This window comes from Caretta caretta, chromosome 27, assembly GCF_965140235.1.
Source record: "Caretta caretta isolate rCarCar2 chromosome 27, rCarCar1.hap1, whole genome shotgun sequence".
NCBI lineage: Eukaryota > Metazoa > Chordata > Testudines > Cheloniidae > Caretta > Caretta caretta.
This window is the reverse complement of record NC_134232.1, coordinates 15,012,974-15,027,618: the sequence shown is the minus strand read 5'-3', so window position 1 is coordinate 15,027,618 and position 14,645 is coordinate 15,012,974. Positions and strand designations below refer to the sequence as shown.

General features: G+C 53.2%; 1 protein-coding gene across 1 annotated transcript in view; it reads left to right on the top strand.

The window, feature by feature from the left end:
- The first annotated feature begins 3,285 nt into the window (after positions 1-3,285).
- Positions 3,286-14,645, top strand: part of RAB5C (RAB5C, member RAS oncogene family) — a 39,906-nt gene continuing 28,546 nt past the window's right edge. The window contains exon 1 of the mRNA XM_048830066.2: positions 3,286-3,401. The gene's annotated coding sequence lies outside the window, so the exon portion shown is untranslated. The remainder of the gene's footprint in view (positions 3,402-14,645) is intronic.

Sequence of the window (14,645 nt, the reverse complement as noted above, 5' to 3'; positions counted from 1 at the left end):
GACTCTCGGGCCCCAGAGAGGAGGGCAGGGCTGTGCAAATCTCCCTCGGCCCAGGGCTGGCGCCAGCAGGTCCCAGGTCTCTCTAGCAACAAACAACACGCGGCGCCTCACTGCTGGCAACGCGGCACCTGCCCTCGAGTCAGCAGGGGCTGGCAGAGGGGCTGCCATGTGGCTGCAGGCTGCCTGGCCAAGCCAAAGGGAGGGGGCAGGTCACTGATCCCATCCTCCGACCCAGCCAGTCCCTGTGGCCCACTACCCCCGTGCATCCATTGCTCCTTGTGCTTTCTGAGCTGCGGGCTGGACCCTGCACTGGGCTGAGCCACAGAAATGCCACAACAGCTCCCCAGAGCCCCCAGGACCCGTCGCCCAGCCCGGAGCACCCACACGGACCCTGCAGCGAGGTGGGCTGTTAAATTCTCTCTTCCTGTAATGCCAGGCCCCTGCCCTAGCAACCTGTCGGGCCCTGGGCCCCTCCAGCTGCCGGTTCCACCCTTCCCCGGGAGGCGTGTTGAGCCCCAGAGTCTGCACTCTGCTCTCCCAGCCATGAGGCACTGCTGCAGAAGAGACTGGGGCTGTTCTCCGGGATAGCGCCCCCACTCCTGGGGCTGTGGGGAGTCCCCCTCCGCCAGGGATGTTCACCTCGCATTTCTCCAGCCCCTTTCTCTCCCATGTTCATTGGCTGCTCTCTGCACACAGGATCCCCTTCGCCCACCGCTGAAATGCAGCCACGGCTGGGGAGGCTGCATTACGTGCCCTGTATGCATCAGCAGCAGTGTCTGAACCCGGGGCCTGCAGCTGCACTGCACAGCCCTCTCGTGGGAGCCAGGCTCCAGAGGGGGAGACAGCCCCGCCGGCACCCAGCCGGGGTGGACGGGGCAGAACTATCTCCTAAGCACGGAGCAGCAGCCTGGGTTGGCAGAGGGGCAGGGCTGCGTCCTGCCAGCACCCTGGGGCTGAATCGTGTGTCGCTGGGTTGCCCGGCACCGCTTGGGTTGGTGGCAGGACTTGGGCAGAGTTTGCCTCCTTCCGTGGCCGGGTAAGGGGAGAGGGGGACACCCGGGCTGTCTGGAAACAACATCCCCGTCCAGCTGCCCTCGCGGCCAGCTCCAGCCTTGGGCACAGGGCTGCCTGTGTGCGCACAGCATGGCAGGCCGTGCCCCAAAGCACACCCGTCTCCAACGCCCCCACCTCCTCGCCCCTCCACACACCTGCCCCAGCCTGCGGGCCCCGGACCCTTCCCCGTCACGGCCAGCTCTGGGGTGGCACAGCCCGAGTGCTTTCAAAGCCGCTAAGGCAGATCCAAGCTGTTCAAGGGAGCGCCCTGCTGCCACCAGGGCAAATGACAGCCCCGCTCGGCTGCCTGCCCCCTCGCCCTCCCCAGTTCCTCTGCCCCCACCCCTCCGCCCCCGGCTCCTCTCCCTGCTCCCCCCCGGGCTCCTCTGCCCCCACCCCTCCGCCCCCGGCTCCTCTCCCCGCTCCCCCCCCAGGCTCCTCTGCTCCCGTCCCAGGCTTCCCCCCCGGCTCCTGTCCCCACTCCCCCCCCGGCTCCTCTGCCCCCACCCCTCCGCCCCCAGCTCCTCTCCCCGCTCCCCCCCCCGGCTCCTCTCCCCTCTCCGGCTCCTCTCTCCGCTCCCCCCCTGGCTCCTCTGCCCCCACCCCTCCGCCCCCGGCTCCTCTCCCCGCTCCCCCCCCGGCTCCTCTGCCCCCACCCCTCCGCCCCCGGCTCCTCTCCCTGCTCCCCCCCGCGCTCCTCTGCCCCCACCCCTCCGCCCCAGGCTCCTCTCCCCTCTCCGGCTCCTCTGCTCTTGCCCCAGGCTTCCCGCCCCCCGGCTCCTCTCCCCGCTCCCCCCCGCAGGCTCCTCTGTCCCCACCCCTCCGCCCCCGGCTCCTCTCCCCGCTCCCCCCCGCAGGCTCCTTTGCCCCCACCCCTCCACCCCCGGCTCCTCTCCCTGCTCCCCCCCGGGCTCCTCTGCCCCCACCCCTCCGCCCCCGGCTCCTCTCCCCGCTCCCCCCCCAGGCTCCTCTGCTCCCGTCCCAGGCTTCCCCCCCGGCTCCTGTCCCCACTCCCCCCCAGGCTCCTCTGCCCCCAGCCCTCCGCCCCCGGCTCCTCTCCCTGCTCCCCCCCAGGCTCCTCTGCCCCCACCCCTCCACCCCCGGCTCCTCTCCCCTCTCCGGCTCCTCTGCTCTTGCCCCAGGCTTCCCGCCCCCCGGCTCCTCTCCCCGCTCCCCCCCGCAGGCTCCTCTGTCCCCACCCCTCCGCCCCCGGCTCCTCTCCCCGCTCCCCCCCCCGGCTCCTCTGTCCCCACCCCTCCGCCCCCGGCTCCTCTCCCCGCTCCCCCCCCCGGCTCCTCTGTCCCCACCCCTCCGCCCCCGGCTCCTCTCCCCGCTCCCCCCCCAGGCTCCTCTGCCCCCACCCCTCCGCCCCCGGCTCCTCTCCCCGCTCCCCCCCCAGGCTTCCCCCCCGGCTCCTGTCCCCACTCCCCCCCAGGCTCCTCTGCCCCCACCCCTCCGCCCCCGGCTCCTCTCCCCGCTCCCCCCCCAGGCTCCTCTGCTCCCGTCCCAGGCTTCCCCCCCGGCTCCTGTCCCCACTCCCCCCCAGGCTCCTCTGCCCCCACCCCTCCGCCCCCGGCTCCTCTCCCCGCTCCCCCCCCAGGCTCCTCTGCCCCCACCCCTCCGCCCCCGGCTCCTCTCCCCGCTCCCCCCCCAGGCTCCTCTGCCCCCACCCCTCCGCCCCCGGCTCCTCTCCCCACTCCCCCCCCAGGCTCCTCTGCTCCCGCCCCTCCGCCCCCGGCTCCTCTCCCCGCTCCCCCCCCAGGCTCCTCTGCCCCCACCCCTCCGCCCCCGGCTCCTCTCCCCGCTCCCCCCCCAGGCTCCTCTGCCCCCACCCCTCCACCCCCGGCTCCTCTCCCCGCTCCCCCCCCCAGGCTCCTCTGCTCCCGCCCCAGGCTTCCCGCCCCCCGGCTCCTCTCCCCCCTCCCCTCCAACCAGGCTCAACCTCCGGCTCCTCCCCCCTCCCCAGGCTCCGCCCCCCGCGCCCCAGGCTCCTCCCCCGGCACCAGGCAGCACCAGGGGCAGCGACTCAACCTTGGGTTTTTCCCACGCCGCTTCCCCCGGCCCCGGCCCCGGCCCCGCCCCCCTCGTGGACTACAACTCCCATCGGTCCCCGCGGCTGCGTCACGTGCCTCCGCCCCGCCATCCTGCGCCCCACGTCCGGCCGCGCGGAGAGGGGCGGGCCTCCAAATGGGCAGGGCTTCAATGATTGGCGGAGGCCGCTGCCTCTCACCCCGCCCGGCCGGAGCGGAAGGGGTGGGCGGATCCGGAAACGGAGCAGCTGAAAGGCGGAAGTGGAGGCCGCAGCCTGAGACCCAGCTGGGGCGGGGGAGAGAGGAGACCCCTGAGCCGTGAGTGGGGCCGGGCCGGGCGGGGCCTGGGGGCTGGGTCCCGCTGGGAGGGGCTCTGAGCTGGGCGCCCCCCCCCACGGGAGCTAGGGAGAGGCGGGCCCTGCGGGGGGGCTCTGAGCTGGGCGCCCCCCCCCCACGGGAGCTAGGGAGAGGCGGGCCCTGCGGGGGGGCTCTGAGCTGGGCGCCCCCCCCCCACGGGAGCTAGGGAGAGGCGGGCCCTGCGGGGGGGCTCTGAGCTGGGCGCCCCCCCCCCACGGGAGCTAGGGAGAGGCGGGCCCTGCGGGGGGGCTCTGAGCTGGGCGCCCCCCCCCCCACGGGAGCTAGGGAGAGGCGGGCCCTGCGGGGGGGCTCTGAGCTGGGCGCCCCCCCCCCCCACGGGAGCTAGGGAGAGGCGGGCCCTGCGGGGGGGCTCTGAGCTGGGCGCCCCCCCCCCACGGGAGCTAGGGAGAGGCGGGCCCTGCGGGGGGGGGGGCGCCCAGCTCAGAGCCCCCCACACACACGGGAACCAGGAAGAGGCGGGCCCTGCGGGGGGCTCCGAGCTGGGCGCCCCCTCCCTACACGGGAGCCAGAGAGAGGTGGGCCCTGCGGGGGGGGGCGGCCAGCTCAGAGCCCCCCCCACACGCACGGGAGCCAGGGAGAGGCGGGCCTTGCGAGGGGGCGCCCAGCTCAGAGCCCCCCCTACGTGAGCTAGGGAGAGGCGGACCCTGCGGGGAGGGCTCTGAGCTGGGCTTCCTGCCCACTGGAGCTGGTGGGGAAGAGGTGCTCTGAGCTCAGGAGACCCTGTCTGACATGCTGTCCTTATTCTCTGCCCCACGTGTAAGGTCGTACCCATGGGGTGTGATTGCAGGGAGCAATGGGTGCTGGGGAGTTACTCCCTCTGTAATGTGACTGGGTTCCTAGCTAGCTGGCATGGGTGTGTAAATGGGGCTGGGGAGCAGCGGAGAGCCTGGGCTAGTTACACAGGTAACCTCAGCTTCCCTGGTCACCTGAGCCCAGTTTAGGTGAATGGGGAGAGAAGTGGGGTTAGGGCAGTAGGTTATTTTGGGTGAGGCTGACTCCATAATCTTGCTCTCTCTCTCACCCCACCCTGTACCCAGGACAGCTGCTGCTGGGAACTGACTTACTACATGAGGGGAAAAGAGAAGCAAACTCAGGTCCCCCTGCCCCGTTCATTCTAAGGTCTCCCTGGCTATGAACAGTCAGTAACTTCCTAGTAACTTCCCCTTGCTCTGGCTTGTATTATCACTTGGTAAATGTGTTATGACTCATGATTCACTTTGCCCCTGCAAACAGACCTCTGTGGCCTGCCCATCATTAGAGATCTCCTGGATAACTGGATTGGTTGACTGGGTAATGCCATCATCTCTCTAGCTTTCTGGAGAGGACCAGGACCAGTACTGGACCAGGTCTGGTCTGGCATAGTGTTTCCAAAAGCTAGACTTTCTGGTGTCACATGTATGTGTAGAAGTTGACTGTAATATTACGGGTTTATGGCAGTTGTTGCTGATTTACTATCTGGCAGATATGTCAAGGCAGAAAATGGTCAAAACCAGGGCCTTGAGGAGCCACTTAGTCTGGAGCGAGCACTGCCTTGTGACATAAGGAGACTTTCACTTCCAATCCCGACTTGGACATAAACTTGTAATGTGGCCTTGGAGGAAGGTGGTGTCTTAATCTCCAATGTGGGCATGATACTTGGCTCAAAAGACTGGGGGGTTGTCACCTAATGTGAATCCCTGAAAGTGCAAGGAATACCCGGCTTTCACTTAGGTTTTACACCAGCATGTGTATGACTGACCTTCACAGACCCTTCTTGGTAGGGGGTCCTGTGTTATAGCATACTCACACAGTAAGTGTGAAAGATATTTTTCTATAGCACAGAATGCATGTGTTGACCCTGAGGATCATAAATCTTGGTTAAATGATAGTGTAGCGTACTTGCAAGCTGACTAGATAATTTCCCAGTTAGAGCATGGCAGTCTGGCTCTTTCTTCAGTCTTGACTGTAATCATAAGTGCTGCTTGAGTTACTAGTTAGTAGGCTTTTCACATGCCAGGGGGATACTATGCCATGGCAGGCTTATTGAACGACAACCACAAAATCTAGCTGTAACTGTTCTGGTTATTTATGAGTAAGTGTCATTGTACTGCATATTTCTCTACCTCCCCTCTACACTGTTGCTTTTGTATAGACATACTCTTCTAGAAATTAGGAGAAATCAATGGCTTGTAGCAGAAGTGCTATAACCTTTACTTGTCTCGCATGGGAGACCCAAAAGAGGAAAAACTTCCCAGGAATTTCAAAAATGGGAGCCTAAAGTTAAGTGCCAAAAAAGGCACAAATATTAGGTCCCTTATTTCAAGTGTTAAGAACCCAGCAGCTTCTGATGGATTTAGGACCCTAACTTCAGTCTCCTATTTCAGAAAGTCTTGCCCTTCCTGTATTTTAAGTGAAGAGAGTAGTTGAATATGTATCAAAGCGACGGTGCCCTTAACACCTGTAGAGGAGGTAACACTGCCTTTAAATTGCATGACAGTGGGATCAGACACAGACCTCACTACTTCACTGAACTGTAACCGATACAAAGGTGACCTGAGTAAAAATGTGGTATCACTAACACTTAAAGGGTACAGGAGCCGTGTCCCTGACCACTCTTCTGGGCATTAGTGATATTAACGAGGGGACAGGACTCTGAATTCCTGTCTTGGTAAGTAAGTGAAACAGCAACTAACTCTTCCATACTTTTCATTGCTAGTAAATGAAATCAGTGTGTTTAAAGTCAACACTGGGATCTTACAGGCAGCTTAAATATATTTTGATTCACCTTTAACATCTAGTGCTTCTGTAAATGGCTGTTTACAACTTTGACCTTGACTTAAGTCTTAAGAATGTATAAGGAAAGGGCAGGAAAAGAGATCATAATGGGACACTTCTGTTTTAAGGCTGTTGCATGTGAAACAATATACTTCTTCTATTCTTGGCTTTCTGTTTACAGAAGAGCTCAAAATAATTGAGCTGCACTGCTTGTACTAGATCAAATTGGCAGAAGAGACAATGTATCAGAATCTTGGTGCCAAGCTAATAGTCAGATAACTTGTGAGCTCTTTCTGCTTGAGGTAATTGTATTCCAAACTATTAATCTCCAAGGCCAGGAGTGCTGAGGGGCCTGTTAGTCTGGAATACAATAGGCCATGGACTAACAGGGACTGCTTGAGTTAATGTGCCCATGACCCTGCACTCTGGCTCATGTCTTTGGAACTTCCTGTTAATATCCCCATGATATACTTGATTGCTTCTCTTCTAACCAAACTCTGGATTGTTCTTTTAAACTTGTAGCAGATAACTGGTGCTTTGGGTGGCCAGAAATGGAAGCAGTTATGATTGTTGTGGACCTGAATGTGGAATTCTGAGAGCAATGCATGTAGTTGGCTGCCCTGCACCGGGGATCTGGGTCACTCAGTCATTTTTGCATAGCAGAACTGCAGTGTTGAGAAATAACTCTACATTTATGGGTTACTGAGTAGTTTGTTCTGTTCTGACTGGATGAAATCCTGTTTTGGAATCTTGCCTAAACCTTCAAATGTTATCTTCCAGAGTCATGTGTCCAAGTATCTAGATGTTGTTCATCTCTGTTTAACAAAGTCACCCTTCCAGAGAGTGAGCCAATGGCCTACACACTTTTATAGGCTACTCCAAGTTACCTTCTGTGTGCTCCAGAAAATGAGCCAGATGAGGGTGTGTATGTTCCCTCATACAACCTGTGAGTTTCTGTAGACATTCTGGTTAGCCTTCAGACAAGGCAAAACTTAAGCAATTTAAAAAAGAAAAGGAGTACTTGTGGCACCGTAGAGACTAACCAATTTATTTGAGCATGAGCTTTCGTGAGCTACAGCTCACTTCATCGGATGCATACCGTGGAAACTGCAGCAGATATTATATATACACACAGAGATCATGAAACAATACCTCCCACCCCACTGTCCTGCTGGTAATAGCTTATCTAAAGTGATCAAGTTGGGCCATTTCCAGGTTTTCTCACCCTCCACCCCCCTACACACACACTCACTTCCTGCTGGTAATAGTCCATCCAAAGTGACCACTCTCTTCACAATTGTCACTTTGGATGGGCTATTACCAGCAGGAGAGTGAGTTTGTGTGTAGGGGGGTGGAGGGTGAGAACCTGGATTTGTGCTGGAAATGGCCCAACTTGATGATCACTTTAGATAAGCTACTACCAGCAGGACAGTGGGGTGGGAGGTATTGTTTCATGATCTCTGTGTGTATATAATATCTGCTGCAGTTTCCACGGTATGCATTGGATGAAGTGAGCTGTAGCTCACGAAAGCTCATGCTCAAATAAATTGGTTAGTCTCTAAGGTGCCACAAGTACTCCTTTTCTTTTTGCGAATACAGACTAACACGGCTGTTACTCTGAAGCAATTTAAAATTACTCTGAAGCAATTTAAAATTACACTTGAGTACTTTAAATTGCTAAATTCAAGAGCAATAAAAAGGGCAGTCAGTTTGGTTTAGGCCTGTAATTTTTTTGAGGCGGTGCAGGGGCAAGGCTTCCTAATCTCCCCTGTGCTGCTGTGAACCCAACCCATCAGTGATGGGCTAGGCTAGATGAGAAATAAAGCAAAGCTGTCTGGAAGTGAAAGTGGAATTCAAGTATCTCAACAGAGGACGAGTAACCCTATTCTAAGAATTGCTTCAGCTTTAGTAAGAGAAGCAAAAGATCCATCTTCTGACAGTACAGAATTGTGCCCTCTGGATTTAGGCACCAACTTCAATTCTAGTCAATTACAGTTCAAGTGAGCTTCAGGTTCTGGGCCAGTCCCTTGACAGATCATCTTTGTGGTCTTACAGCCTCCTTCCTATTAACCACCTTTCTCCCGGCTGCTGTGCAGAAGACCCCAGACAGGTGAAAATGGTGCCCTAATGAATTGCAAAGGAGAGGAGAACAGTTTTAAAAAAAAACAAACCCACTATAATGTCTTTTCACCTGCAGGAATTAAAACTAGCATCTTTTCCCCTGTAATATTGGGTGTTAACTTGTAACAATAGGAGCTGACACAATCCTTTAAGACAAACGACTCCCCGTGTTTCTAAGAATTATTCAAATGTCTCTGCTATCTTCTCGGTCAGTGTATTAGAAAACAGTGTGTTGATGCAGTAGCGATGTCAGTTTCTTGCTGCCTGCCCTCAGGTATGAAGTTGAGTCACTCTTAGGCAAGGAAGGCCTGTGTCTAGTTCTCAGAGCAACTCCATAAAAATTCCAAGCAGTTTCCAGGAAAGTTCAGATTGTCTTTGACTACGACTGACACTGTCTCTGGGAGCAATCCGGTTTATTTTAAACCCTCAAATAGGTGCCGTTCCCTGTTAGTGAGCTGCATGAATCAATAAAAAATTCTGATTGGCATCTCATGTTTGTTTTACCTTGTAGTGCTCCCTGTTGCGAGTTGTTGAGGGTGTGATGATGTTGTCACAACACACCTTTTCAAGACTGTGTATAAGATGCCAACACTTGAGCATGCTGCTATTTTGCAGTGCTACTCCGCATCACCCATGCAACCCCTCCGTCCAACTAAGGAGTGGGGAGCTCTCCAGTCCTGGTTCAGAAGTATATGGAGTGATCCTTTGGGTGGCAGAGTTCCTGTTACAAGTGGGTTGGGCTCCTCTGTTACTCTGAGCTAAGCGTTATCTTCCCCCACCACCCCTGCAAATGTACACAGCACTGTACAGACACGGTGGAAGCAGCAAGTTGAAGGCCCTTGTGGGGGAGGCATTGGACTGGGATGTGGACTCCGGGGTTCAAGTGCTAGCTGCTGCAGACTTCGTTCATCTTGAGCAAGCCATTTCATCTAGCTGTGCCTCCATTCCCATCTGTTACATGGCGATGATGCTCCCTGACATCACAGACGGGGGATCATATTAGACTGAGGGATTCTGCCTTGAGGCGCTTACACTGTGTGGTAAACTCCCATTCTTGGACAAGAGCTATCTCTATGCTCCCAGAACCATGCTAGGTGCTCTATGTACGTTCAGAAAGAGACCCATTTCCCAAAGGGTTCTACCCTCTACCCAGATAACAGGATTGTGCAGTGTCTTCTTCCCTTGTGACACCACTTTTTACCATATTCTTGAATGGGGAAGTGCCATCCCCTTACACTTGGGATCTTATGAGTGGGGGTGTTAGAGCATTGCCCCTGAAGGTGACAGACGACCCAAGTACAGGGCTTAGCCAAAGCAATAGCACAAAGCTTGCTTCTGTGGCTGCCTTCCGTCGTTTTGATCTAGTCTGTCATCCCGGTTTGCATCGCTGTAGTAGCATAAACAAAACTGCTGCTCTTAGGTGCCATTAGTGAGAATGCAGCTTCTAATAATATCCTTGTCACCTTCCTCATGTTCTAGTAATGCGCACACAAACACAATACCTCAGCCTGTTCTAATTGTATGTTTCTCAGTTCAGCCATGGTGATCTAATAGGGCACTACCAACTGTTTCTAAAGCATTAGTCATACTGTTCAGCTAAATTAAAGCCCCAACCAGAGCAGCCATGCAACTTCCTCTGAATCTTGTAGAGCTGGTATGACCCCGTCTTGGTCGCTTTCAAAGTTGGATTAAAATCTATCTAAACTATTGTGCTTTGTCAGGAGTAAGATGATGCAGTACTTGATTCTAGCAGAAACTTTTCAATTTCCTTCTCCCTTTCTTATGTCAAGTCTGTGCTTATGATGTGGGGTGGCTGATTAAACCCTGCAAGCCTTATCTGTGGTCTAATAAGAGAATTTTTCCTTTCATGAATCAAAAAGGAATTGATGTGCATAGTTCTTTGTACTTCATTTTCACCTTATTGCTCCCATTACATGGGTGCTTTACAAGCACCCTTCTTATCATAGTGAGGGGAGTGTTTTCCCCAACTTGCCTGAATTTTAAGGTGACAGAGGTTAAATGATATACCCAGCCAGTGGAACAGAAAATGTCCAGCTGATTTCACAGATAGCGCTGCATCAGTTACAGCTGGTTCACATTTTAAAGATCTGTTTTCACAACCGTGAGTGCTAGAAATACTAGCCACGAGTGCTCTAATCTGTGGCAATGGTTGGATTCCATAGCTACAGAACATGGAGTCTTAACTTAAACATGCCACACTGGCTGTCACCACTATAACATCACAATCTCTAGGTGCCTCTGGACATGACATAAATAACGATCTTTTTCTGTATCTGCTTGGCATTTTAGTGAGCTTACCACACCCATGAGCCCCATTAAAGAGCATGCCTCCGGTTACTGAAACCGGTAGCTGTTACTTTGCTATTACCTGTGGAGAATTAACCTTAATAGCAGTGAGCCAACTAACAGAGTACTCAAAATAGCTAACTAGTATGTGGCAGTGTTTGAGCTGATATCCTTGAATATCCTGAATTCCCCTGACTTACTGCAAACTTAACTTGTGTAATTACCTTCCAAAGTACCAACTTGTCAACATGCGGTACTGGAGGTTGTGGCCTCTTCACCTTCTGTTCATTGGGTTTAAACACTTTTTATCTGCGTGGAGACATTAACATAAGACCTGCCACTGACAATTCCAAGCAGATACACACCTGTCTTGGAGCTCTGGTTACAATAACCTAGCGCCATAGGAGTTAAGTTTCTGCGAATTGTTTAAGCTGAAGTGAATACTACAGCTTCCGATCTTCACATCAACACTCTTGGCATTGACTGTTTGAGTCACTTGTATCAACATCTTGTGGAGAAAATGGATTTAAACACCCACCTTCCTTGTTGGATGAGAAATTTGTGTGTTAGCATCAGTGGCATGATTTTTTTTTTTCTTCCCCCTATTTAAGAATCTGTGGCCAGGAAAAGACTTGCTTCAGACAAAAGTAATGTCAGTCACAGAAATATTAAGTATTACTTGTAACACGAGTAAGCAGAACACTTTCAGACAGTGATTCCATTCCTGATATCCCTTGATCAGTCTGATGCCCTGTTCTAGCTACAGAGTCTCTTTCCAGAAGCTCTCCAAGGGTGTTACAGACGAGCCATACAGTGTCCCTCCGGACAGGATTTATACCCACTTTGCAGAAGTGAAATGACCCATCCAGAACAATTCAGTGACTGGCAGAGCTGGGAACAGAATCACTCTCGCCACAGGGTTGGAAGGAAATCCAGCCGAAGGCTCACCCAGAACCACAGCAGCAGCCCTCCTCAGGGCAGTCGCTCTGATCACCGCTTGTTGCTGATTAAAGTCCTGTGCGTGTTTTTTACTTGACTTCAGTTATGCAAGTTCTGATAATTCCCTTGCCACATAAAGAGATCACAGAGCTAAACTGGCACACTCAGACTGTACTAGACATGAATTACCTGACACTTCCCTGAGCCCTGTTTTTATAATTGACTGACCTGGGCCCTGCCTGCTGGCTCTGCCAACTGGTGGTAAAGCAGGAAGATATCTTGGTTAGCAGGTGAATTTGTGCTTTACTGGGCAGTTAATGGCTGGCTTGAGAATATCAAGCAAGGAAAAGTGCAGGAGTTGGCATTAGTCAGTGCGTTCCAGATCTTGGGAAGCTGACGTCTATGGCTGCTGCCTGCACAGCTGTAACATTTATAACTTTCAATTACTTTGACTAGGTCGGAAAGAAAGTCTTTATTAAAAAAACCCTGAATTCTAGGGTCTCTCTAGCCTTGTCTCACTAGCATTGCCCTGTTCAAGTATTAGCAACTTAATTCTCAACTGAATTCCCTCTTTGTGGGTTTGCCTTGCAGTCAGAAGATTCTGTTAATGAAGCTGTATGACTGAAGGAGACAACGGCTCCATTAGCTTGAATGCTGCTGGGCATATTTAAGGCTAGCTGCTTAAATGTTTGCCTCAATTGAATCACTTAGTAAGTCTTCCACTGGGAGACACTCCCTGGAGTCTGGCAGGAATTCTTACCCTGCTGCACACTGAAACACTCTTCTTTTGGCAGAACAGACTGGCTTGATACATGTGTGAATGTGTCCCATGTGCAAACTGGGAGACCGATGGCATACTGTACATTGGTGAGAGACACAAGCTGCACGTCCTGCAGGTTATTTGCATAACTTCGGAAGGAACAGATCTAGACTTTCTCGGTGGCCTTTCAAAGGCAAACTTGTTTCAGAGAACAGCCAGGTGTGAGTTCTGGGGTAGCCATGCCTCTGATGGTCTTTCAACAGGAATACAAACTCTCCATTATTAGAATGGAAGCACTTTTAAAATCCAGTTGGCAGTTCCAGTTCTCCTAGGAAAGGTGGATTGACTTTGAAACTCTAGCATGCCTTGTGCCAGCACAGTAGCAATGTGCTACCTCTTGACTTGTGATCTGAGCACCTGAATTCTAACCCTGACAGTTTCAGAGGAACAGCCGTGTTAGTCTGTATTCGCAAAAAGAAAAGGAGTACTTGTGGCACCTTAGAGACTAACCAATTTATTTGAGCATGAGCTTTCGTGAGCCACAGCTCACTTCATCAGATGTGTACCGTGGAAACTGCAGCAGACTTTATATACACACAGAGAATATGAAACAATACCTCCTCCCACCCCACTGTCCTGCTGGTAATAGCTTATCTAAAGTGATCAACAGGTGGGCCATTTCCAGCACAAATCCAGGTTTTCTCACCCTCCACCCCCCCACACAAATTCACTCTCCTGCTGGTGCTAGCCCATCCAAAGTGACAACTCTTTACATAATCAAGTCCGGCTATTTCCTGCATAGATCCAGGTTTTCTCACATCCCCCCCCACCCCCATACACACACAAACTCACTCTCCTGCTGGTAATAGCTCATCTAAACTGACCACTCTCCAAGTTTAAATCCAAGTTAAACCAGAATATCGGGGGGGGGGGTAGGAAAAAACAAGAGGAAACAGGCTACCTTGCATAATGACTTAGCCACTCCCAGTCTCTCTTTAAGCCTAAATTAATAGTATCCAATTTGCAAATGAATTCCAATTCAGCAGTTTCTCGCTGGAGTCTGGATTTGAAGTTTTTTTGTTTTAAGATAGCGACCTTCATGTCTGTGATTGCGTGACCAGAGAGATTGAAGTGTTCTCCGACTGGTTTATGAATGTTAGAATTCTTGACATCTGATTTGTGTCCATTTATTCTTTTACGTAGAGACTGTCCAGTTTGACCAATGTACATGGCAGAGGGGCATTGCTGGCACATGATGGCATATATCACATTGGTGGATGTGCAGGTGAACGAGCCTCTGATAGTGTGGCTGATGTTATTAGGCCCTGTGATGGTGTCCCCTGAATAGATATGTGGGCACAATTGGCAACGGGCTTTGTTGCAAGGATAAGTTCCTGGGTTAGTGGTTCTGTTGTGTGGTATGTGGTTGTTGGTGAGTATTCGCTTCAGGTTGCGGGGCTGTCTGTAGGCAAGGACTGGCCTGTCTCCCAAGACTTGTGAGAGTGTTGGGTCATCCTTTAGGATAGGTTGTAGATCCTTAATAATGCGTTGGAGGGGTTTTAGTTGGGGGCTGAAGGTGACCGCTAGTGGCGTTCTGTTGTTTTCTTTGTTAGGCCTGTCCTGTAGTAGGTAACTTCTGGGAACTCTTCTGGCTCTATCAATCTGTTTCTTTACTTCTGCAGGTGGGTATTGTAGTTGTAAGAAAGCTTGACAGAGCTCTTGTAGGTGTTTGTCTCTGTCTGAGGGGTTGGAGCAAATGCGGTTGTATCGCAGAGCTTGGCTGTAGACGATGGATCGTGTGGTGTGGTCAGGGTGAAAGCTGGAGGCATGCAGGTAGGAATAGCGGTCAGTAGGTTTCCGGTATAGGGTGGTGTTTATGTGGCCATTGTTTATTAGCACTGTAGTGTCCAGGAAGTGGATCTCTTGTGTGGACTGGACCAGGCTGAGGTTGGTGGTGGGATGGAAATTGTTGAAATCATGGTGGAATTCCTCAAGGGCTTCTTTTCCATGGGTCCAGATGACAGTGGCACTTACTCCTGTTCAGCTGCTAGCTCGGTGGACACGGAGCCTGCTCAGTGGCTACAGAAGTGTCCCTCCCCAGAAGTGTTTCTTCCCTTAGCTTGCGGAGGGAAGTGCAGGTTGTGGCTGTAGAAATTGTGTAGTGTAAAGTCATTCGGGAGGAGATGTGGGCTTGGGATAGGGTAACTGGGAGAGGCAAGTTCTAAGCTTGCCCATGTAATACATGTCACGCTGTTAGCTGGATCAGCTCTCATATAGTAAGGTGACAAAAAGTAAAGGAGTAC